Source organism: Amborella trichopoda, chromosome 9 (assembly GCF_054954075.1).
Source record: "Amborella trichopoda isolate Santa Cruz 75 chromosome 9, AtrichopodaSantaCruz75HAP2 v2.0, whole genome shotgun sequence".
NCBI classification, from domain to species: Eukaryota; Viridiplantae; Streptophyta; class Magnoliopsida; order Amborellales; family Amborellaceae; genus Amborella; species Amborella trichopoda.
In genome coordinates, this window is record NC_142344.1 from 98,394 (window position 1) to 124,285 (window position 25,892).

General features: G+C 37.6%; 1 protein-coding gene across 32 annotated transcripts in view; it reads left to right on the top strand.

The window, feature by feature from the left end:
• Nucleotides 1–25,892, top strand: part of LOC110007641 (uncharacterized) — a 52,583-nt gene that overhangs the window by 16,167 nt on the left and 10,524 nt on the right. For 8 of the 32 annotated variants that reach the window (XR_016040844.1, XR_016040851.1, XR_016040843.1 and 5 more), the window contains 11 exons: nt 4,722–4,879; nt 5,268–5,808; nt 7,339–7,383; nt 7,553–7,637; nt 10,679–10,865; nt 11,518–11,632; nt 13,200–13,383; nt 13,691–13,836; nt 13,959–14,021; nt 15,619–15,830; nt 15,931–15,985. The exons of 2 other annotated variants lie outside the window; for them this stretch is intronic. The gene's annotated coding sequence lies outside the window, so the exon portion shown is untranslated. Of the gene's footprint in view, nt 1–341; nt 402–4,721; nt 4,880–5,267; nt 5,934–7,338; nt 7,384–7,552; nt 7,638–10,678; nt 10,866–11,515; nt 11,633–11,827; nt 12,411–13,164; nt 13,384–13,690; nt 13,837–13,958; nt 14,022–15,618; nt 15,831–15,930; nt 16,504–25,892 lie in introns of those variants that run through there. 22 more of the 32 variants (XR_016040845.1, XR_016040846.1, XR_016040831.1 and 19 more) reach the window with 14 other exon arrangements.

Genomic DNA, 25,892 nt, shown 5'->3' on the forward strand with positions numbered 1-25,892 from the left:
TTGATGGCCCTGGGTTGCCTATGGAACAACCATCAAGGTTGAGCTTTATGCGGCCCAACTCTGGAGGAAGCCACAAGGAGGCTCGTGAGTTACTCGTGTGGTGGTAAGAAAAGGAGATTGTACTAGTGTAGGTGGTAGATATAAATTCTTTTAATCATCTTCAGGTTATATTGGTGAAGATAGAAATTCTCCTCTGGTAAGTTCAATTCCTTAGTGGGATGTTTATTTCATACTCTTATTATAATTGAAACATAGAGGGTGATTTAGTGCGTGCTTTTGATCTAGTTGCTTTTTCTGGATGGAATAGCACTTTGATTTGATGTGCATGTGTGGTGTTTCAGAATGCTAGATTCCCTGGATTGGATCCATCGGTCTCTGATCGAGTTAAGAACCGGACATGGGTATTGTCTTTTTTGTTTTGTGACTAAGTAGATGATTTTCATGCATTTCAATTGCCTTGGATTTATCGCCTTTTCATTTTTCTTGAATGAGGATCAATTCCTCTTTCCTTTGGTGACTAAGTAGATGAATTTCGTTCATTTCAATTTCATTTCTACCAGCGCTTACAATAACATTCGCCCTTCCTGGGCATAAATGCACAACCAACTGTTAAAATTATTGGATATTTTTCACATTGGATTGATTTAGAAGGTTTTGCTACGAACTTTAGTTATATGGGGGATACTATTTTCATAAGGAAAACTGACATTGTATCTCAATTTAATGAAAGGGTAGCCCATGATTATCATCTATTTTGGGTTATCTATGGTATTTATTATTTTGCATGAGAATTTGGTTATATGAATGGGGACTTGCAAAATGGGAACTAGGTTTCACGCATGTTGATTTAATTGTATGGGGAATAGGTATAAGGGTAGGTTGGTCGTTTTACTATTTTGTTAGAGGTATTTTGGTCAATATCAAGGGTCCATAAGTGGGTTTAAATGTACTGCACATACGCAGCTATTGATGTTATTTTGTTTTATGGAATTGGAAAGCATTCCCTCCTACTTTGGTGTAGTAGAGAAAACCCCTACTTTGTGTAGAGGTGCAGCCTTACTTCGAGTAGTGACGTGGTTAGGGCTGGAAAGGCCCTTGTTCCTTTACCTTTCTTGATGGTGATCTAGGATGTTTTCCTCTTGTTGATCGTCTGGCATGATCGACGGGTTGTTGTTGTTGAATTGGTCTCGGATCCCTCCTTTCTGGGTGTCGGTTTTGCACCACTATGCATTAAAATTGGGGCTTTGTAATAAACTGACGAGCACGTAAACTGTTATGAGAACAACTCAAAGACATGGTCATTGTATGTTTGATGGAGTAATTGTGATGTGCTCGATTTAGCCACTTAAACATGCTAGAATTGCCCAATTCTAGCCGTTTACACTCGTTGAAATTGCCTCAGTTCAGCGGCAAGTTGCTAAGTGCAGTGATAATTTGATGAGATTAGGGTTTCTCTATTGTCTGTCTATTTAAGACCGCAAAAAAAATTATGCTCTCACAATGAGATTAACTCTCCTCTGGTTATGAGGTGGATTATAACTGCAATTGGATACAAACTGCCTTTGTCATTAGCGACCAAACATCATTCAGAGCGATCTCCTTTGACACTTTGGTGTAGTAGAGAAGGCCCCTACTTTGTGTAGAGGTGCAGCCCTACTTCGAGTAGTGACGTGGTTAGGGCTGGAAAGGCCCTTGTTCCTTTCCCTTTCTTGATGGTGATCTAGGATGTTTTCCTCTTGTTGATCAACGGGTTGTTATTGAATCGGTCTCAAATCTCTCCTTTCTGGGTGTTGGTTTTGCACCACTGTGCATTAAAATTGGGGCTTTGCAATCAGCCAATGAGCGCATAAACTGTTATGAGAACAACTCAAGGACATGGTCGTTGTATGTTTGATGGAGTAATTGTGATATGCTCGATTCAGCCACTCAGATATTCTAGAATTGCCTAGTTTCAGCCATTTATACTCGTTGAAATTGCCTCAGTTCAGCGGCAAGTTGCTAAGTGCAGTGATAATTTGATAAGATAAGGGTTTCTCTATGGTCTGTCTATTTAAGACCACAAAAAAAATTATGCTTGCACAGCGAGATTACCTCTTCTCTGGTTACGAGGTGAATTATAAACTGCAATTGGATACAGATCTGCCTTTGTCATGAACGACCAAACATCATTCAGAGCGGGTTGGCTTCACCTCATCTACCAGATCCTCAAATCTCCTTTGATTTGGCCTTTTTTACATCCCTCGTACACCACTTGCTCAATTCTCATTGAATCATTTTATTCCCTCACATAGAACTTTGTCACCGCTACATTCATGAACTTGACCTCTCTGACCGCCATCGAGCAAACTTGCAGCAAATGCTCATGCGCTTTGGGAACGGGCCTGCTCCAATACCAAATGGTATGGTGGAAAGACAAAAGAGGAATAGAGAAATCAAAGATCGAATTGATTGAAATAACAGGAATTACAATCCAAGCTTCTAGCTCTCTGGTGAAACCAAGATTTTGAACAAAACGATATCTATTTCTGAAAGCAAAACCCGGAATACAACCACTATTTATAATAAAAGATCTTACTTAAATTCCAAGGAATCCTAATTCTAATTGAAAAAAAAGAAGTCCCGATTAAAACAAAATTTGTGATAGCATCTTTACCATTGATAAAATAAATAATTCCATAATAACTCTTAACTAGCTTAATCAAGCATTAATGTTGAGGCCTACCCAGCCTGTTCACCAAATGGCTTTATGCCCAAGCCCTCAATCAAGCCCATCCTTAGCTATCTATTCCACCCCTCAGCCTACCTCTTCACCCTTAATTCCACCTCAACCTCCTATTCTCCCCTGGCTATCATTTTTTTCACATTCCCCCTTTTAAAGGTCCCCTACCCCCTCTGCTACCGTACAATGTTAGTGAGGAGCATCCTTCTCTTCCACCCACGCATCTTTCCCCCCCTTTGATAACCCTCTTCCTCCTATTCCTCGGAATCTTCTTCACTAGTCTCTGTGGACTCTAGCTCTGTGGACGTAATCGACCACGCCCAAGGCAATCCTCACGAGATCCTTTCAGTGATAGACTTCCTGTTCAACAGCCCACATAAAGCCTTTGAAGCCTTCATCAATGCTGTTAGCGAATCTAGACACCAGGGTAAGTTGAAGAATGTCAAAGGTAAGGCTCCTGCCACCAATTCGAGAGTATCCTGAGAGCTATCCAAACTCTTTCAAAGTAAGGTATGAGAAAAGAAAACCCTCAGCTAAGGTCCTTCCCATTCCCTCGGCTCCTCAGCATTCTCGCCGCTCGACCAAGAGTGTCATCTACCCCTTAGTTGTGCTATGAAGATCCTTATTTAGAATATAAGTGGTTTGGGCTACCCAGGAAAACGGTAAAATGTTCGTGAATTTGTTTCGCAGTATTCTCTGTCTCTTTTTGGTTTGGTGGAACCAAGCTTCGTTCTCCCTACCAGCGGTTAGCTCTGGATGCAATTGGACCTTCTGGCGGTATCTAGGTCGTCTGGTACCCATCTCAACATGCCTTAGTTGCCTCTCCCATTGTCAAGTTCCCTATCACAGTGACACTAGCTAGGATCACAGATTTCCTCCATTGGAAGTGCATTGTGGACACATCAAAGCGTGTGAGACTGGCCTGCTATGTCAATAAAAAATCCTAGTTCTTTTATTCCCTCTTTCACACATGCAAATGGACAAACAAACATTTATATTATTTAATCACATCCACACCCGCAGACTCATCATGCTTCAGATGGTAACGAAATCCTAGAAACAATTCCTAATCTGACGAGGGGTGCTCCGTCATGATAAATTCATGCTTGGTATCACGCTATTGAAGGTTTACTTGAATACTTCTACTTCTTGATGTCATTTCACAATACTTGAAACAGGCTTTGTAAGATTTGTTTCTTGTTGATCAGTTTTCTTTAGAAATCTCTACTAATGACTGAGTGCAAAAGATATGAGTAAGTGATATCTCAAAAAGATCTAAGGACATTAGATGATCTCTTCTATTACCTTATTCTTTACCTCACCAAATCATGGGGTAGACCCTATCTTGGCTGAAGCATTCTGAAAAAGCTTGTGACTAATAGATTTATCAAAATAAATGAATAATAGTTTTGTCAGACTACAGTGGAGAATTATGATGCATGTGGATTTATTTCATTTGGGTTTTATGCCAGGAGGATTCATCAGAAGATTCAAAACTTTTTACTACTAGATCCATCTATTTGGTTACATTTCACCTTGAATTTGGTCAAATTTGGTTAGCTGTTCATATTTCTCCCTCTTCTTGTGTGTGTTTGTGAGAGAGAGAGAGAGAGAGAGAGAGAGATAGATAGATAGATAGAGAGAGAGAGAGAGATTCATAGATGATATGAATTGCATCACAAGACAAATAATTTAGTTGACTTGAGCTTTGATTCATGCCCACAATCAGATGTCAACCTGCCAATGGAACATTTGGTAGTATGAAACATTGGGATTAGTCATTATCTTGAATAGGGACCACAAAAGTATAAATAGCCATTGAATATGGAAAATGCAACTTTGTATACTGTTTGTTTGCCTTTGCTGGTTGCATTATAGATATTTGTTGCTTCTTTTGTTAAACGAGATGGTTTCTCAGGCAGTTAACCTTTTCTCAAAAAAAACAAGATGGTTTCTCAGTTACCTCTATTGTTAAATCAATGTATTTTTTTGCCGGTGGTAGAGATGGGATTTACGCTAGTAGTATTGGCTCATATTTGGGACAATTCCATGCCGGATGAAAAGAACAGTATGTTATGCCAGGAGTGGAGGTCTTGCTGTTCAACCATTGCGTGCATGTTTTCAGCTCTGCTGCAGGAAGCTTGGTTGCTTGCTGTACAGGTACTATTTTATATTGTTATTGGATATTTTTTATCCCCTTAGGCTGGAGGAATATCCTAATAACTGGTTAAAGTTCGATTTGTGAAATTGGGATATTCTCTGTGTGTTGTAGCCTTTGGTGGTATGTGCTATTATAAGTAAACTTGTAACCATTTCTTACCATTTCCTCTTATTTTTTCTGTCTTTTTATAGATATGTTTCAAGCACCTCATTCATTATACATTCTCCTTTTCCTCCTATATATGCATAGTAATTTTCAAATTTTGAATACGTCTTACTCCCATGGTTTAACGAACGAACAATTTATATGATTATATTATGTAATTTTGACTCTTTTTTTTGTCATGTATCCCCGGCAAAATTACTAAACTTGAATTTTCTGCATCAGGAACATGCATAGTTTAGTATTTCACCCCCATCATGATGTATGGAGGACATGTCCATCTGATGCCATAAAAGAAGTTGTTCATTTGTATAGAGGGTGTGGAGTAATGGGAGTTGCCAGCCCCACCTGCACCTCCTATTTCCATGCCTTCAATAATTGAAGGCATCGATGCATTTATCAAAGAAGCCATGGAAGGATACCAAGCTGTAACATGGAAAGCTTGCTTCTGTGCGCATGTTTTGCTCCATTTGCCAAGGTTCTCATTTGAAACTGAAGGAACTAAGCAGGCATTAGCAATTGTTTTTTGCAAAGTTTCATTTTCACGTTCTCTTGACATTCGAAGCAAGCCAATGGCTTTGAGAAAACCTTTTTTGCTGGTTATTGCATCTCGTTACATATGTTGCCCTGGTTATATAAAAAAGGCTTTGGAGAAGGATGTGGATGAAGGTCTCACTGTGTGGGTGTGTGGAGTCAAGAGTGGTGTATATTTTTGCTCATTTGTTCCAGCCTCGTCATTCATCTGGCTCCAAGATAAAGTTGGCTGGTGAGTTTGACTGCTTTGCTTTAGTCTCAAATGGGCAATGTGTGTATCTTTACACACACACACGTCCTAATTCTGAATGGTGATTTTAGATATTTCTAATAAAAAAATTTGAGAACCATTTGCCCTTATATTGATTAAAATGTCTTTTTCTTTCTATAAAACAAATGGACGGTGCTTAATATAATTGTGCGTGCTCCAAAGTTATAAATTTCAAAACTTTTTTATTTTCATTTTACTTATCAAATTTACTTGAAATTTATAGGGTGTGTGCTGTTAGAAAGATGCACCCTAAGAACACTATAAAAATAATTCAAATAGTGAAAATGACTAAAATAGTCCTACAAATATTTCAGGGGATTTTGGATAAATGGTTTTTGATAATTTTTATTATTTCAATTTTTGGGTCTGTGATAAATAGATGGATACATGCCTCAAATTTCAAATGAAAAAAATAAAATAAATTAAAATTCACACAATCCCAATGATCCAATGAGGGAGCTTTGAAATTTGAGAGTTTGTATTCATTCATAATTACCCTCAATTCCCTCATTTGATAAAAAGGAAAACATTAAGGTAGTTTTAACTGATATAAGGGCAACCTATTGTCAAAACGTTTGGAGTAATTTCAAAAATCATCAATAAGATGGTTCATTTTAGTATGTATGTATAACAGAAGGTGCTTCAGAAGTGCTTTATCCATGCTGAAAACGAGACATAACAGGGTACCCTGGGTAAAAAATTGTGGAGCTTTACCATTGATTATCTGGGCTAAAACAGAGGTCTCAGTATTGTATGTATGGAAATCCGTTGAAATTGTAAGTAACGTTTTTTACTTCAATTACCAAAATCAAATTTTAAATTTTGTCTGCAATACAAGGATTTAGTTGTTGGTTGATGGTGTTGGCCATTATATCCTTTTAACTCACGAAGGTAAAAAATTATTTTTTTAAAAAAAATTTTGATCCAGAAGAACCAATTAGAAGAGTAGTTACTTCTGGACAATTGGTTTCGATGCTTCTATTGAGGAAGTGATGCATTGCCTTCTGAGGAAACAATTGTGAAAGAGGCACTAGCAAGCCAATGAAAAGCAATGAACAAGCCACTACCAAGTCTTTGAGAAAATAGGAATTGTTAGCTGCAACTGTGTCAGTTCAGATAGGAAAATGTGGATCGTAAAGGATGGGAATTTTATTTTTTTTCCGTGGTTTCTAAGGAAATGAATGTAGACCCCTCGAGAACCTCAAGTTTAGCAATTGGTTTAGGCAATAATGTACTTATGTCTTGGTTTAAGCACATGCCCATTCTTTAGATATATTTGATTGTGAAGGTTCTGACATATTTTCTTTATTTCAACTAAAACCTTGACATTTTGGGTGTTGAGTTGGGCAATGATTTTTTCCATCTCTTTTGAAGAGTGATGTATATGACTTCTAAACTGAAAGCCACAAGGATTGATTTTCTGATACTTATGGGTAACTGTTAAGACTTACAACCTTTTTTGGTGAAAATTTTTGTGGGATTGGCATCTAGCTGGACTCTAAAAGTTGCACGAGTGCCTGAATTCTCATTCTAGAGGTAATTATTGAACTAGAGAAGATATTGTGTCTCATTTTTGTCTAAGATGCCCTTTTGTAGGGATTGTACTTTATGTTCAAATTTAGTTAGCTCTTGTATTATTTGTGAAATTCATTTCTGTTTGGAGCTCAATTTTACTACCTGAATTGAGGTCTGATATTCAAACCAGCAATCTTTTCGGGAGAGGAGCAACTATGTAGTGGAAGACCCTAAACAGCCTCACTATTCTTCAAGCTACTATCAAACCATTCCAAGTCAGTTGTATCACTTTTTCTGTTCTATGATGTGACTTAATATTTCTAATGGGCAATCTCAATACTGATTGTGACATGCATGATGAGAGTGATTTCAAGTTAATTAAACCCTGGTAATGCACATTCCATAATATTGTTTTATAGCATGTTAATGATATTTCTATCTCGAACTCTAATTTACGTGGGGAACAAAATGTCTTCTAAATTAGGGAATGGGAGGAGGGGGCTGTGGTCAAGAATAAAGAGGAGGGTAGGTAGTGATAGTGGAGTTGACTGCATGGTTGCTTGAGAAATTTCGAGCCTGGCCATGGAGCGAGGTATTGCTTGCTTGGATCACCATGATTTGACATTCATTTGGTGAGGTCTAAAATAGATGGACGGACGGTTTGTGGGAATAGAAAGATGCTTTTTTCTTTTTGGTGGTGGAGAAGGAAGGGACAGTGACGCTGCAAGGGTAGCGAACCAAAAGACTAAGTTGTGGATGGTAAGGTTGGGTGGGAGGAAAGGTTAGGTTGTCGTTGGGGAGCTTTTGAAACGCTTGCAATGGCCTTATTAATCATTTGATAAAAAATGAATGACAAAAACCAATCCAATTATTAATTTGTCTGTTATTCATCAAAATCCTCAGATACATATTTTGATAGAACCAAATGAGTTGGTCAATCATTATATCTAGCTGTTGTCAATAAGCATATATTTTGGTAACAAATATTCACCGATTTGTATCATTGTATACTTGGAGATTTGGTGGCTTTGGCAAAACTTAAGGCTATTTAGTTCTCTTTTCCAACCTGAGCTTGCTTTTCAATAATGCTTTTTATGTTTTATGATTCTAATTTTTTCTTTGGCCTCTAGGATGGTGTTATAACTTACTGATAAGAAAATATACATTGTTTACAATCTTGTTTGCTCTATTGTTATGTGTAAGGAATTAACTGTAGTGGAGCTAGACTTGGACATTGTTTACAATCTTGTTTGCTCTACATTTTTTTTTTTTTTTTAAAGTATAACACTTCTGTTTTGTTTGTTAATTTATCATTTCGGAATTTGAGGTGGTCTTTAGATTTGTTTTTTAATCCTTCTATTGATTTGGTAATTTAACATTGGGTTTTGGAGAGGGTGTTTAAAATTGTTTTTGTAGGCTCTTAGTAGAATTCCAACATTTTCAAGACAGCTTCCATTCCAAATTATATATGAAAGAATAATAAGAACAACATGGCTACCCACACGGTAACAAGTGTCCGCTTCAGATCTATTCCTAAAATGTTGGACAGTCTACATTTGTTTTTTTTAAGGAAAGTCTGAATGTGTAGACTGTTTAGTAGGCTTTGCAACAAGTAAGTGACTCTCAAGCAATATGTTATAAGGGGCATATTTTAGTCCACATAAGCCTTCCAATATCCATGATATCTTTACACATGAACCCTAACTTTGCTCTCTCTACAGGTTTCATATTTGTCACAATCTTTGAACTCCTTGCTGTCCACCATCATCACTGCCAAAATAACGAAGAACAGGAGAAAAGATATAGAAATCATTATCAAGAATAATGTAAACACCAACGTTCTAAATAAATAATGGGCTACAAGACTTGGATGAGTGTCCAAGGTTCTGGGCTCGTGTAGACACTAAGAATGTGACACACGTCTCACACTATAGAAACTAAGATACTTAAATTACTTAAAATCCCCCCTCCCTACCCCTCCAGTATATATATCTATATATATATATATATATATATATATATATATATATATATATATATATATATAAATGTGTTGTATCTAAAAGGGGCTAAGTTGTGTTTCTGACATGTATATTGGCGTATGGCACTGACACTCGTACCCATATCCTTGTAACATAGATGATGGAGCTTTCTTATTTCTTAAAACAAATTGAAGAGCACATTGAAGAAACAGAAATATTTGTTGAGGGAAAGTAATTTATTTGGAAGAAAGCATAGATCTATATTGGGCATCTTACAAATGGTTTTGTGAAGATCTCATCGCTTAAAATAAGAACTATAGCCGCTTCATGAAACAGAGAGAAGCAACACTTCAGAATCCACAGTTAACATGTTAGTCAAGTGCCATTATTTGAATTATGCAAAACAAGATAGAAAATCTAGGAGTGTAGCAATGCTAGTATTAGGTATCCTGCTCTAACAGAAAATTGTGACTGTTGTATTTCAAAAACCATGCAACAACTAGTTTTCAAATCAGGAACTATGCCCGCACAGGATATTTAGTTGCTTCAAGCCCATCCTAAGAAAGCAGGGCACCTAGTCATTTTCTAAAAATACAAGTGGCAACCAAGATTTTTTCGATAATATAAAGCAACAAATTGGAAATTTAAACTCATTTTCACGAAGAAAGAGTAATATATTACCATGTTTTTACAAGTTAACTCTCATCAATTGCTTCTGCGAAATCAAATGGGCCGTCTACATCTACTGCCCGGCTGGTGAACCATGTAATTGCATGGAAACCTTCTTTGGATATCCCCATATTGTATAGAAATCCTACATCTATATCAGAACAATGAAGAAAGTAACACTTTGAAGAAGCTTCTTTCAAAAACTGCTCATGACTCTTATTTGATGGTCACTAATTTCTCTGAAAGCAAATGCATACAGCTAGCTGCTGGACGAAGATTGACTCCCAAAACACATATCCCTTTTCTTATATATTCCAGCCAATTGCCCGAAAGAACAGGGTTCCTAAATGAACTATCTTCACAAAATAACGCAAGAAATAAATGAATCTATAAACAAAATTAAAACGAAGAAGGGAAATCCAGCCATGAAATGAAGCAATTCATTCCTACAGGGAACTTAAAATTCTGGATCATTTAACATGAACTATGAACTATGCATATTTCACATTAACTGTGAACTGTGTGCAATATATTATGTATAATTTAATAGTGCTCTAAATGAACATTCAGATATTTCCATATTACATGTCCATGCATGTGCTTGTGTGAGCAATGATCCTATGATTTCATAGAATGCTAATTCTCTACGTGTGTCTCTTTCACAGGATATATACAACAGATACAAGAACTAGATTATAAAGGATGAAAGGTATTTGTATACTAAAGAATAGGGGATTACTCATATAAGATTTCCATTGGCAAAGATGATGACAGCATGTTGCAAAGGCAACACCTCTCAAGCTGCAATTGTCTCCAAGTCCATTATGTTGCTGAGTGAGGAAGCACCTTAAGGTAAAGTCTGTAAGCACAATTTAAATATGAAATAAAGAATGCAGTGAATTACCGAAGCCAGTAATGCTGACAAAGTTATCTTCACATGCATTCCCTAGTTAATTATTGGGTGACAAACTGAATTTCCCAACCTGTGGCAAGACCACATAAATGTTTCCCAATTTCCAGGTAAGAAACACCCCCTAAAAGTCAACACATTATTCAAGTCCAAATCATCAACTGCAATAGTTAAGTTGGACATTAGATGCGCAAGGGGGATGTAAACTGACAGTATTCAATAAATACATATATACATGTAATACTAAATATTGTTTGCTTATCTTGTTAAATGTGTTAAGAAAACCAAATGAGCTCCCATTGAAAATAGCCCTCATTAGTTTAATAGTGATTATGTATGGAACTCAAGGCCTCTGCAAGATCCCCTGAGTACTGGGCCCTCTAACACTATTGCAACACTATTGTTTAATGAACTTTCAACATGCAAGAGCAATTTGAGGGTGGACCAATGCAACCCATGGAAAAAGCATTCTGCCATTACTTACTTGGCTATAGTATAAAAACTCGACAATCCTCTTAACTTGATGATGAAGCCTTTCAACAGATTGCTATGAAAGATAAGGGACCATAGCTAATGGATTATGGATGATTGCAGTACTTCATGAAACCACATCTTAAAAGGGAGCCATGCCTCAGCAGTTGGAGCTCATTGCAAAAGAAATTCTTTCACCTTTGTATATGATATTCCATCATTTCACAGAGACAATCAGGTATGTTGTCTTTTGATGAGTTCTTTTGTGCTTTGAATGGATACAAGTTGTATCATAGCATACTGCCTAAACTTTTCAAGATGAATATTATAGTTTCTACTGTTCCAAGATGAGTTGAATCTAGAGACTGAGAGAAACCATTATATTCTTACTAAATGTATTTACTTTGCCTTAAGATTTCTATCATCTTCCCAGTGGCAGCTGACCAAGGTTGTCATGTCTCGGCTGCAAACAAAGTTCCCTTTAGGCATGTTGTTTGATCTGAGGTTTAGAATGGAACTGTCCAATGATGAAATCCAAGACCTGATAATCCTGCTTTAACCCCTAAATCCAAATTTCCGTCCTCACCATGTCAGGGACAAGATGGTGTAGAAGACAGTTAAATCAGGGTTCTTTTTGGTAGAACATCTTTCTATGAGCAGCTTTGGCCAAGTGATCTTCCCTGCCATTGCCAGCGAGGTATGGCTCTCCCCAGCTTGGCCCAAAACATAAGTTCTCGATTGGTTATTGGTTAGCAAAAAGGCTCTCATGGTGGACCACATCCAACGTGGGGGAATACACCTCACTGACATACAAATGTATCATGTACAAAACAAAACTAGGAATCAATTGGGCTAGTAGGATTTTTATTTGCGCCTGGAGAGTAACCTAGTGTTTGAATTTTTTTACGCATGGCATGAAACCAATGCTATCGGGGATAGCCTCACCAAAGAGGGGGCTTCCCAAACAAATCTTGTAACCTTGGTCTTTATTAATTAACTATATAAGAGTTCTGGTTTTACACTTTTTATAAGTAATTCAAAAGAGTAAATAAAGAAAAAAAGAAGTCTTTGCTTTCCTTGTGGAACTTGCATAATGTCGACACTTGACTCTATCATTTGCCTGTTGTTCATGAAAATGGGAATGGATTTCGAAATAGTATTAATTTCTGGAAGTAAATCTTAGGTTTTGTAAAGAAATGTTGATTTTACTTCTAGGAATAATCACGGAAACAAAAAAAAAAGCAAAGCAAAACCTCTAGCATAGTTTGGAAGTAAAAAAATGCATTTTATCTGTTAGCAAAATGGCTAGAATTCCTTGAATATTTTGAGGCTCTCATTTCTGGTAGACGAGCATTAAAATAATTAGTTTATGTATTTTCTTTATCGGTGGATGGAAGCCAAAATCTATGCAGTGATTAGCTATGTGGCCTGTAATTTCCAAGATGCTTTTTTTTTTTTTTCAAAACCGCTTTTCCTAGATATATTTGACACTCAAGTTATCCTTGATTCTGTTGTAAGTATCTATACTATCAAGACTCTTGTAGCTACTTTGTTAGCTGTCCAACTTCATATACCTCCTTATGAAGAGTATTTTCGTTCGCTACATTTTGATATACCACAACATTTGTGTTGTTTCCTTGTCTTTCAAATTATCTTTATTTGAAAATGATATTCTTCATGAGCATTGTATGCTAGAAACATGTCATGTTCATATTTTGCCTCTCTCTTTTCTGCAACCTTAATCAAAGTCCTTTTATGGTGTATCTGCAGTGTCCTATTCAGTACCCTTTCTTGGCTATTTTCAGGGGAGAGAAAAGGCAAAAGGATAAACGAATGAAGAATTGTTTAGAGATGTATTAGTTGGAGAGTACTACATGCACTGGTCTAGTAAAAGCATCCGCCAAAATAGGAAGGATAAACAAAATCACCTACACCGCACTTGCTTTTCCTGTGGTTTATGTCTTCTCTTTTTTCGCCTTGTAATTGTAGGTGTGATATTTTATGTTATTAAGCATTGTTAAATTAGGAGAGCTGCATATTCTTTTCTTTTTTATTCTATTTTTGTTGAAAATAATTGTGGATGTCATGGTGAAGACTCTCTCTTTCTCTCTCTCTCATGGTTTAGGCCTCTAAGCATTTGGCCATCTGCTATGGTACTCATTTTGAAAGTCTTTTATATTGTGAGCTAACTTGCAAAAAAAATGTAATCTGTATATGGTATCTAAACTTTTCTATTTTCTCTTCATTAATGGATGTTCATGTCCTAAAAAATCTGATCCCATGTTGTAATGTGTAGACATGTCAAATGGATTGCTTGGGCAATGTAGCTGAAATGCGTGATATAGTTTTTCAATTGGATTTCATGGCCCGAATGCTCCTATTCCACCTGGTGCTAGCTTTGGTTATCATCCTAGAGGTTGGGGCAAGCCTCCTATTGATGAAGTAAGCTTCTTATGATTCTTGCATTCAAGCTGTCGTAGTATTTATAATACTTTGTATGGATTCTTCTTCAGTGCGATTGTTTATTCTTTTGTCACCGCTTCTGTGAAATTTTTATTATGTAGTTCGGACACCCACTATATGGTGACGTTTTTGGTGTCCAACAACAAGAACAACCTAATTATGAGGTATGGAGTTATGCATTTGGGAAACCTTTCTATGTAACCCCACCCACATATATAATATATGTGACCCTTGATCTCAGCCATCAGATCTGAGTAGATGGCTTTCTATTTTATTTAGGTTTGCCCTCGTTTATTATGGGACGCTCAAAATTTCATCCAAAAATATTTTTTATAAAAAAATGAAAAATAAAACAGCGTTTGGCATGACATTGTGGCATGAACAATCCTAGCCATCAATTTTGAATCAAACAGCTAAGAAGTGGGGTCACATATAACTTCTATGTTGTTTGGGTCACACAGAAAGCTTTCCCTAACCATTTTCACTTGGTTTGTTGAATTAATAGAATAAATCATTTGTGTTATTATAATAAACTTCATGCGCGGGCAATTAAATCTTCCTTTGTTGGAAAATGACTTTCCATGCTACTATGGTTTTCTTAATGATGGTGATATCATTGTTGTCTCATTATGCATTTCCCTTTGATTGCAAGAAGAACTTGTTGATAACAGTAAGCCTTGGGATGACTTGGAGGAAGAGGAGGAAGAAGAGGAATTGGAGGCTGGTATTCAATCAGTTGCCAGCCCCTCTCTCTCTCTCTCTCTCTCTCTCATTGATCATCAATCAAGAGGTTAAGGGGTTTGCTTTTCTTTGCCTCTATCTGTGCAAAGTTTGAATGTGCATCTGTGTAACTTTGATTTGGGCACTGTTTAATTTTTAAAGAATCATTGATGAACTTCAATTGTCAGCTTTACTGCGGCCTGACTTGTGTCCTTACACTTGTTGCTCGATGTAGCCACCCTTCAGCTTATTGTTATAACCCAAAAGAGAAAAATAAAAGTGAAAATTTGTCTCTATGTATCTTTGTGGTGGCATAGGGAGACCAGCTGGTCTTCGAGATGTTGAGGCTCTTAACCCATGTTATTTGCTTTGTTATTTTGTGCTCTTTGATCCTTTTTATATATTGAAATTTTTTTATCTATCAAACAATGTACAAAGCAGTGTTTCAAAAAGCGTTAGGCGGCACCTAAACAGTTGGGGAGGTCCAGGCCGCCCAGCGCTTAGGTGGGCGCCCAGAACCTTGGCGGCCTTGAAGAAATTTTTTGTTTTTTGGGTTTTCTCTATATAAAATAGCCTCTAATCGGTTTTAAATTTCAAATGAACCTTAAATCCACAACTTTGCCCCTTTAGTATTAAAAGGCCTGGACGGCCGCCCAGGCGGGCGCCCAGAGATATCTGCCTAGTTTGGCCTCTTAGGCCTGGGCAATGCGCCCAGAGCTTCTGGATTTCCTAGGCGGCCGCCTAGGCGCTGAGCGGTCCGTTTTTTAAAACTATGGTACAAATTGTATTGATGCAGCATCTTAACGTGGATGAAAGGCTTATATTATGCTCGCTTTAGTTTTAATTGTGCATTTGAATTATGAGTTTGTTCTCCCCATGTTCTTGAAATATGTTAACATCCATATATATATATATATATATATATATATATATATTCATCCATGTGAAGGTGATGTTAGGATGAGTGGGTGTCTCCCGTAAATATGCATAGTGATAGCAGAGTTATTGTGTTGGATAATCGAGCCTTTTCATATCGTGCAGCCATTGAAAAGTTCCAGGCAGAGCTCAGGTAACCACCACTGCCATTTCATATGGATATCTGTCCATTGGATGCATCTTTTTTTAATATCAAAGCAGTACTTTGAGAATTTGATTGAGAGAGGAAAAGAGAAGCGAGCTAGAGGAAATGGTGCACTGGATAACTGAACCTCTCCACTTCGTGCGGCCAATGAAAAGGCTCAAGCAGTGTCCAGGTAACCACCACCGCCATTTTCTATGGATATATGTCCATTTTTGTATACTCTTTCTTTCTTTTTTAATATCAAAGCACTACTTTGATTGAGCTACTCGCAGGCTGGAATTTGATGCGATATAAGAAAGGAGATGTGAACTACAGTTTCTCAAGAATGTAAGAACATGTTTGTTGTTGTTTCGCTTTAACATTCTCCTCGATACATTTGATGTGGTTGCAATGCCATTTGATAAAAAAGAATTTCCATTCTCGTGTTGCTGGTGTTGGAATTATGTCCTTTCTAGGCCTTAAATCCCTTCATTCTCAATGACTCTATACTTGAGTGTGAGTATAAGAGTGACATGACTCTAGAATCTTGACGCACTGGGACCAAGAGTCATAGAACCCCGATTCGGTCATGAGATGTTTTGGTATATAGAAGGTACCGAGAGGGTTGAGGGTTCAAGGTCGGTTGATATGATATGTACCCATGACCATATGATAAGACAAGATGATACAATGTTCATGTGAGCTTGATGATTACATGGAGCGTGAAAGAGATATTTCCCATATATGACTGTTCTCTCTACGTGACCAATTCATAGAGAGAGAAGTTCACCTTCCGTGACCTACTTGAAGCCCGTTCTTGAGGGAGGATCAAACCTGAGGATTAGTATCCAAGTGTTTAGACTCAGGTATACGGGCTGATATGCCTCTTGATATTATTTCTCCTCTTTTATATGTCTGTATGTTTTCTTCCTTATAAGCGAATGTATAGGTTTCAAGGGCTGAATCAAAAGTGTTCAACCTATTTTCATTTTTCTTTAGCTGATGTAAATTGTAATAGGGGATTAAACCTTTGAAATTGTTTCTTTCCCAGTATATGATATAAAACCTATGTTTCTATGATATGAAATACACGGGCGAATTTAGTCCCAAGTGTGATGTCCTCTGGTTATTGTTTGGAGTCTAATGCTTGTTTTAACATTTTAATCAATACAAGCATCACATCTTTTTAGAGCATCCAGGGACACGTTGACTATAATCTAGGACTTAAAGTGACTAGAAATAGAAATAAAAGATTATTATTTATTGACCAAGAGTAATATAATCTTGAAATATTAAAGAATTTTTCGTTTGGAGAATTCTAAACCAATGATTATCCAAAATGATGAGAATTGTAAATTGTCAAAGGCATTGTGTCCTATGACTAATAAAGAAACAAAAATCATACATGATTGCCTTACACTCAAATTGTAGGGTCACTTAATTACTTGATGAATTGTGTTAGACCCATTATGTAATAGGTTAGTGTCGATATATGACCAACTCCTAATATGGACCATTGGAAACTAATTAAGAGAATATTCAGATATCTTAAAGGGGTACATGATTATGGCATATGTTATGGTACCAAGGATCTAATCCCTGAGGGGTATAATGATGTTAACTTAGGAGGAGAAGTTGACGAGTATGCACCAACATCTGGATGATTATTGACCTTTGGTGGGATGTGTCTTTTGTGGTAGTAAGAAGCACAAATGTGTTCTACACTCCACTTTAGAAGTATAATTGTAGACACCTCGATCTCAACTAGAGAAATTATGGATAGGTTAAAATGTCCCAAGTAAACCATTAGGATATTTTAAACCATTCACCCCACCAAAGCTCTTTTATCGTAAACCTATCCTCTACCAAACCTTTATTACCCCAGTGGGACTAAAGGCATCAAGAGGCAGGACAAGGCAAGTTAAACTCAGAGGGACCTGACCATGAAGCATTTCAGAAGGGAAGGTTCTAGTGTTGCCCCAACGGACACTGAAGCCCTACCAAAAGTTCGATGGCAAAGTACCGAAGGCACCTCAGTCACCAAATAGGCGGCCCGAAAGACCAGAAGTCTGGCGCCATTCCCACTAGCGCCAGCGCCAATCCCACCAGCTCCCAGATCCAGACCCCCTGTGAGGTCCAAAACAAATAGAAATCTAGTGGCAGTGCCAATGCCGCAAACTCCATTCCAACTAGCGCCAAACCCGAAGACCTCCACCAAGTGGGAAACTGCCTAGCCGACATGACGCAGATGACGCACTGACATGTCAGTCTGTACGCGTCAATATGTCAGACCCGTAATGACATGTCATAAGTTAGTATGGCATGTGGTTGTCGAATTTCGATTGGTTGATGAACTGACGAGGGTACACCAAGGCGACGGGCCAGCTGGTATCTGACAGCACTCCAAATGTCGTTGGCGTTAGTCGAAATAGCTTCAAGCTCTGATTGGTCCATCAGATTCATATCAGAGTCACCAGAGCGTGACACGTATCAAAAACAGGGTTTGAAAGCAGATAGAATGTCACCAACGGCATTGCCAATAGCGTCAGACACTGATAAGGACGTATCAGATGCATTAATGAGCAATTAATAGTTGTTAACCGTCATTATTGCTGCATTAACAACATGGTGCCATTTCGACTAGCTCCAGCGCTATTCCAAGCGTCGTCAAAACTCTGATGGTCTGAAAATCGCACAAAACGACCTCCAAGTTGTCAAGGGTCCTTCTTGCTTATAAATAGCCCCTTTGCCTCAGGCTTAAGGTTTGGGATCTTGATAATTTTTTAGCCTAGGCTATGCTCAAATTTCTTGAGTATTAGTCTAAGCCCAAATCCCCCTTGATCTTAATCTCAAGCTTGAGGTTGTGAGAAAGTCCCAAGGTGAGCCCATTTGAGCTAACCCTATTCCATCCAAACCCCTTCAGTCCAAAACTAAACTACTAACTCCTTCAAACTACACTTTCAAACCGAAGGTGGTCTGGATAATCAGACGTTTAGGGCCATCTTTCTCCTATTTCTACTTGCCCCGTTAAAAACCGAGAAAGTTCGGGATTGCCTGCACAACCATACGATCTGAATTAGCACCGACTCCGGGCGTCGGGCTTGGTGGCCCAGCCTAAATCATCATTTTTTTTCCTTTTTGTTTGTTTCTTGTATCTATTCCTTTTTTAACTATTTTTATCTATTTTTCGATATTTTCGCCTATTTATGATCTTATTTCTATTCTCTTGCTTTTTCATTCAATGTAATATTTATTATGCATAGTTAGTCACATTTAATCATTTCTTCTTCTATCTTCTTTATTGCATGATCATTTTTCTTTTTGTAGGCTTACATTTATTTATTTTAATTGGTTACATTTATTTTTCTTCCTTGTCTCATTTATTTAGTAGTGTAGATCTCCTTCTCCCACCCCATTCTCTTATTTTCTTTATCTGATAAGCTATTTTCTTCTTCTTTGTAACATCCATCTCTCTTTCTCTTCTTCCTTTTATTTGTAATGTTCGCTTCTTTCCCTCCTTCACGTTCATTTTCTCTTTGATAAGATGCATTTATGTGTCCCTTTTTATTCTCTTCATTATGATCCAACCCTCTCATCTTCTCTACTTTGTATTTATTTCGCCTCTCTTTATCACCCTTAGTTATATTTACTTCTCTTTTTCCTTTTTTACAGCTCATAGAATAGATCCCTCTCTTCCTCCCCATATCTCCTTTATTACATGGTTATTCCTTTTCTCTCTTTTATTTATTTCCCTTACTTTGTTAAATCTATTTCCCTTCCTTGTTTTCCTTATTCCGTAGTATAGATTTTCTTCTCTCACCCAATCTTTCATCTCTTTCATTATATGGTTATTTTCCCTTTGTTTTGTTGCATTTATTTCTTTTAGTTTGTTATGTTTATTTCTCTGTCCCTTTTTGTTCATTTTGATGATGTAGGTCTCTCCCTCCTCTTCATCTTCTCATCAAGTATTCACTTCTTTTTCTTTACTATGGTTGTTTTTCTTAGTTATGTGTCCTCTCTCTTTTCCTATATTTCTTAGTTTAAATTTCACCGATCTCCGCTTTCTCTTTCTTTTCTTTTCTTTCTTGTATACTTATTTAGCATATTTCTCCCATGTTTTTTTCAATAGTTTATTCTCAACCCCTCTCTCATTCTCCTTTTATCTTATAGTGTAGATTTCATCTATTTTCATTTGCCCCCTCTCTCGTCTCTTCTATTTCATGCCTACTTTCTTCTCCTTGCCATGTTCTTTCATTTTAGGTAGGATACTCATTTTCCCTTTTCTTTCTTTCCCTCCATCTTGTAGCTCAAATCTCATGTCTCTCATTTCCCTACTCTCTCTTATATCTATTCTATCTATTTCTCTTATATTTTGTTCAATAGTTTAGCTTTTCTTTCATCTACTTCTTAACTCTTCCATGTTGTATTATTATTTTTATTCTCACCTTGTACTCATATCTCTTTGTCTCGTTGATAGAGACCTCTCCTCTTTTCTCCTTCATATGCACTCTCTCTTTTCTTTAATCTCCTCTATCTCTCTTTTATTTTATATTATGTATGTTTTGTTTAGACGTGCTTTTTACTTTCTTGTTCTTCATGTATTTTGTAGTTAGATTAATTACCCATGTTTACTTGTATCTCCCTAGTTTAGCTGCTTACTTGTGGTTCTCCTCCCTTGTTCTCTTTCTAAATTTATTTTCCCAAAAGACTTCCTTTTATCCCAAACTCCTTTTCGAAAGCTTTCTTGTCGAGTGCCAAGGTTTAAAATAGAAGGGAAGCCGGCTTTGCTGACGGTCCGAGATGGATAAGGTCTTAGGAACTGATTCTCCCTCGGAATGTAATTTGATGAGACCCATTCTCTATCAACTCATAGATCTGTTTGCGCACCCAAAACCAAGGTGGGGGGGGAGTCCCCTGCTAGCAATTTCAAATATAAACAATAATATATCGCATTATATCATGCTTCAAGAGAGAGAATATTCTTAAGGCAATTTGTTAATGAAATGCATAAACTACAATGATATATTGTGATAATCAAGCAGCAATAGTTATTTCAAAGCACCCAATCTATCATGGCAAGTCAAAGCATATTATGAAGAAGTATCACTCTATAATATAATTTATGAAAAATAAGGAGGTAAAAATTAGGGAAAATATCTTCTTATCTCCTATTTTTAACTTCAATATCTCATGAGACCCAAGAATTGAAAATATTATGTTTAACCAAAAGGTCTCTATCTTTTTTATCTTACAACCCCCTGGACCCATTTGACCATAACTTTTTGACCCAAACAAACACTAAAATGACACCCTATTCAAACTCCCTCACTATCGCTCTAAAACTCCATCTCTCTCTCTCTTCGCTTCTCGGTGAGTTTACCAATCAAAGGGTTTAGCTTGAGCTCAATCACGAGCACACCTTCTTATGTATGAGAGAGATATGGAGTTTTAGAAAGAGAGAGATGGAGTTTGGGTTTTAGAGAGCTGGAGTTTTATAGAGAGAGATATGGAGTTTGGGTTTTAGGGAGAGATGAAGTTTTGAGAGAGAGATGATGATGTGAGAGATATATATAGAGTTTGGGTTTTAGAGAGAGATAGAGTTTTGAGAGAGACGATGATGTGAAAGAGAGATGGAGTTTTAGAGAGAGAGAGATAGAGTCATTTCATAAGTTGTTGAGGTCAAAATGGTTTAGGGGGTTGGAAGATAGAAAAGATGGAGTCCTTTTGCTTACAAGTAATATTTTCAATTCTTGAGTCTGATGAGATATAGAAGTTAAAAATAAGGGATAATAGGATATTTTCCCTAAAAATTAATTCTCTTCCTACTCAATTGATTATTGTCGACCCATCAACTAACGTTAAGTGTTGTTGCCATGTGCCTTACATGAATTGATAGATTTTCATGATTGATGCATTTGTGGCATATTAGAGCCTTTGTGGGCTAGTTGATGAGTCTTTGTGACTATGAGATATCTACAAGTAGCCTCCGTGCCATTGTGACAGTCATCGCCTTTAATGATATTAACCGCCCTAGTGGCAGATATGGCTATGTGGTGCCAGTGATCCTTGTGGTAAATGGAGGATTTTAGTGATAGGGTGCCAATTTTTTAAACCTATTTTTAGGATTTCGAACACTGGTTGTACTTTATAGGCAGTGCCCTGCCCCACCCTTCAAAATACTTTTGAAATTACACTCTTGATCTAAACACTATATGTCACAACCCCCCCCCCTGACCCCATACCGTACGAGCCAGCAGTGACAGAATACGGGACCGCGACAGGAGGTGGCGAACGCCACTCAGGTGGGAGTGGCTCAACGCATATAACAGATGGAATCAAGAGCAAAGCACGAAATAAAACTAAAATCCATGCATCAGACATATATTAATCCAAAAGCAGAATCGTTTCCATTAATAATCATTCTCCAAAATCCTTTTACAAGCAGTTTAAGGCACTAACGGCCCACAAGGTAAAGGTAAACAACAAACAAACAAACAGTGGCGCAGCCACCCAAACACCTACTATAGCAAGCTCCAGAAAGATCTCTTCTTCAACTTCAAGCTTTAAGCGCCCCGAAAACCCAAACCGTTGCCTTCTCAACCTGGCCAAAAACTTTCACTCTGCAAGATTGAAAATGAGGGGAATTAGCTAACAGCCCAATAAGTAGATATACACCATTGCGTTTCGGTCTAACGGTAAATGACAGTATTTCTATGCACACAGCTATCATGAAAATTTTCATTATTCAAGCCCATTCAGTACTTTAACAGTATAAGGGTATACACAGTCTAATTGTCAGAATAACATACAGTGTAAAAGCCATTAGTCATTTAATCTCTAGCCGATCAGTAAAACAGACATATCACAATCTTACACAGTAGAAGCTAGAGAAGCCTACTCTTGAAGTAGATGAAATTATTAGAAGATGCAGTAGAGTGGCACCCAACTCTGCCCCTTAGTGACGAGGTGGAAACAATTTCATGTACAAGGGTGGAGCCTCAACTTTTTCAGTGGATCCGAATGGCACAAAAAGAAGATCCTCAACTCATGAAATTCTCGAAGAAATGAAATTAGAAAGAAAAGGAGGATTTCACTGTGAGCAGTGATGAATTGTTGAGATTTAGGGGTCGGATATGTGTTCCCAATGACGAGAATGTAAAAGGGCTATCTTGGAAGAAGCACACCACTCCTGTTACATGGTGCATCCAGGGAGTACGAAATGTATTAGGACCTGAAGAGGGTCTTCTGGTGGAGTAATATGAAGAGAGAAGTGATGCAGTTTATTTCCAAGTGCTTGACCTGTCAGCAAGTGAAAGTTGAACACCAGAAACCTGCTGGACAGTTACAACCCTTACCCGGGCCAGAGTAGAAGTGGGAACACATTATCATGGACTTTGTGTATGGCCTGCCTAGATTAGGTAGTAGACACAATAGTATTTGGGTCATTGTGGACCGATTAACTAAAGCTGCTCAGTTCTTACTGGTTTGCACAACATATACTCTGGATATATTGACCCATCTATACATCAAAGAGATAGTAAGGCTGCATGGAGTACTTGTTAGTATTGTGTCTAGCACGGACCCTAGCTTTACTTCAAGATTTTGGTATAATCTGCAGTTAGCTTTGGGGACCAAACTCACTTTCAATACTGCTTTCTACCCTCAGACTGATCGACAGTCGGAAAGGATTATTCAGACTCTAGAAGATATGTTGAGGGCCTGTATTACTGATTTCAAAGGAAACTGGGATGATCATCTGCCTCTGATAAAGTTTGCTTATAATAACAGTTTGCAGGCCAGTATCCAGATGGCACATTTTGAGGCACTGTATGGGAGGAACTGCAGATCACCCATATGTTGGGATGAAGTCGGTGAGAGGAGACTGTTAGGACCAGAGATTGTTCAAATAACATCAGAAAAGATTGCTTTAATTCGTAAAAGGCTCAAAACAACTCAGAGTCGGCAGAAGAGTTATGCCGATAATCGGAGAAGAGATCTCGAATTGAAGTGGGCGATCAGGTCTTTTAGAAGGTATCGCCAACTACGGGCATTATGAGATTTGGCAAGAAGGGGAAACTGAGTCCACGATTTATTGGACCCTTTGAAATTTTAGAAAAAATTGGAGTCGTGGCATATCGACTGGCCCTGCCACCCGAGTTGACCAACATTCATGATGTTTTTCATGTGTCACTGTTGAGGAAGTATTACCCTGACCCATCCCATATTTTGAAGTATGAATCGATCCCGATTAGGGAAGATTTGACTTATGTCGGACAACCAATTGAAATACTGGACTAGAGACTGCAGATTTTGCGTAATAAAAGAATTCCCTTGGTCCAGGTTTTATGGCAGTATCATTCACGAGAAGAATCGACATGGGGACGAGAAGTTGAAATCCTGGATAAGTACCCCCATCTATTTGATTGATTGACGATTTTGAGAACAAAATCTTTTTAAGTGGGGGATGATGTAAGGACCAAGATTTCTCGACCATGGAAACACACACGACGGCAGGAGTTTATTAGAGAAAAAGAAGCGTGCGCGGTAGTAAGGGAGAAAGCATACAACCATGCGTGTCAGAGGAGCACCGTCTGTGAAGAGAGAGGAGCAACGCCGTCTGTGAAGAGAGAGAAGAGTAGTGTCGCCTGTGTAACGCCGTGTGTGAAAAAGGAAAGAAAGAGGCAGTGCCGTGAGTGTAAGACGAAGAAGAAAACATGCGCGACAGTGAGATGGAACTAAACGGGCTACCGCCATGTGTGTAGCGTCGTGCATGAACAAGACCGCCACCCGGCCTAATGCATGCCACCACACATGCCACTTGTACTGATGCATGTGTGTTGCTTGCCACCTATCCAGTCTTGGACTGCCACCCCAGCCAGGATACTTAAGCTCTCTCCCTCCCTCCCTCACGTCCACTCAACACTTATAACCCCTTTGTGAGCTCACTGTTACTGCACTGTTGGATCCTTGTGAGGAGCTTGAAGGGGACGGTGACAGAGGATTTTCGAGGCAACCTTTCTCATTAGGTAAGTGGATCAACCACCATTGCACCAAGGTTATGAGAAGGCATGAAACTAAATATCTACAAGAGTGAATGTATTGTAGCCCTTTCTACGCCTTGTTTTACTGAAGGCGCCTTTGTTGAAAAATCCATTGGAAAATATTGTTTTAATGTTGAAAAACCCTCTAATTGATCATCTCGACATCGAGATGCATGAATATTAAAAAAAAAAAGATTTTGAGTCCTAGAAGTAGTGCATCTTGTAGCATATTATCTAGACCATCTATTTCCGAGATTTTCATATGTTTATAGATCTACTTGATTTTAACCATTTTTAGAGTTTAAAATTTTATAATTAGACATGAAAATAGATTTCCAGACAATCTTACAAATTTTTAACACAAAAAATACATTTTATGATAAAGTTTGGAGGTGCACCTTAATAATTAGATTGTTTAAGGTTGCAACCTTATAGAAACCGCAACCATATATATATATATATATATATATATATATATATATATATATATATATATATAATGGAATAGCTATTATGATATTATTCAATGAGAAATGAAAGTTATGAAGCATGTTAAGTGTCGCTGTGAAATTCTAGAAACATATATGTTTTTGTAATAGGCTTTGAACAGTCACAGGAGGTCTGAATGACCTAAAATTACTGCCATTAGAAAGATATGTGAGTCTATTAATGTTCATGTTTGCTCATTGTTTAAATTCTTTATAAATGGGAAGTTATATTCCAATATGTATGAGCATGTCACTGTTGACTGTTTTTCCTGTATATTTAACTGTCACTGCTGTTGCCATAGGTTTTCACAAACCAAACGAAGCCCAATCGCCCTTAAACCACTGCCATTTGAAAGATCTATGAGTGGGCTTAAAATTGCATATTGACAGAATTTTCTAAATTCCTCCTAGATTGAAAGTTCTGAATGAATTACTGAGCATATGTTATTGTTGGCAGAATTTTACCAAATCTCAGAACTTTTACTTCTGTTGTCACAAACTTTTAAATGACCAAATGAAGTCCAAATGCTTTCAAATTACTCTTTTGGGAAAGATATGTGTTTTCCCTTTAACTTTTATTTTGAAATCATCTCAAAAGGTCTTATGGATTGAAATTTATAACTATGCGAAATATGACATGTCGCTGTCTCAACTGTACATCAGATTTCAGATAGTATGCCTCCATTGTTTCGAGCTTTTGTCTGGTCAAACGGGGTCCAAATGCTT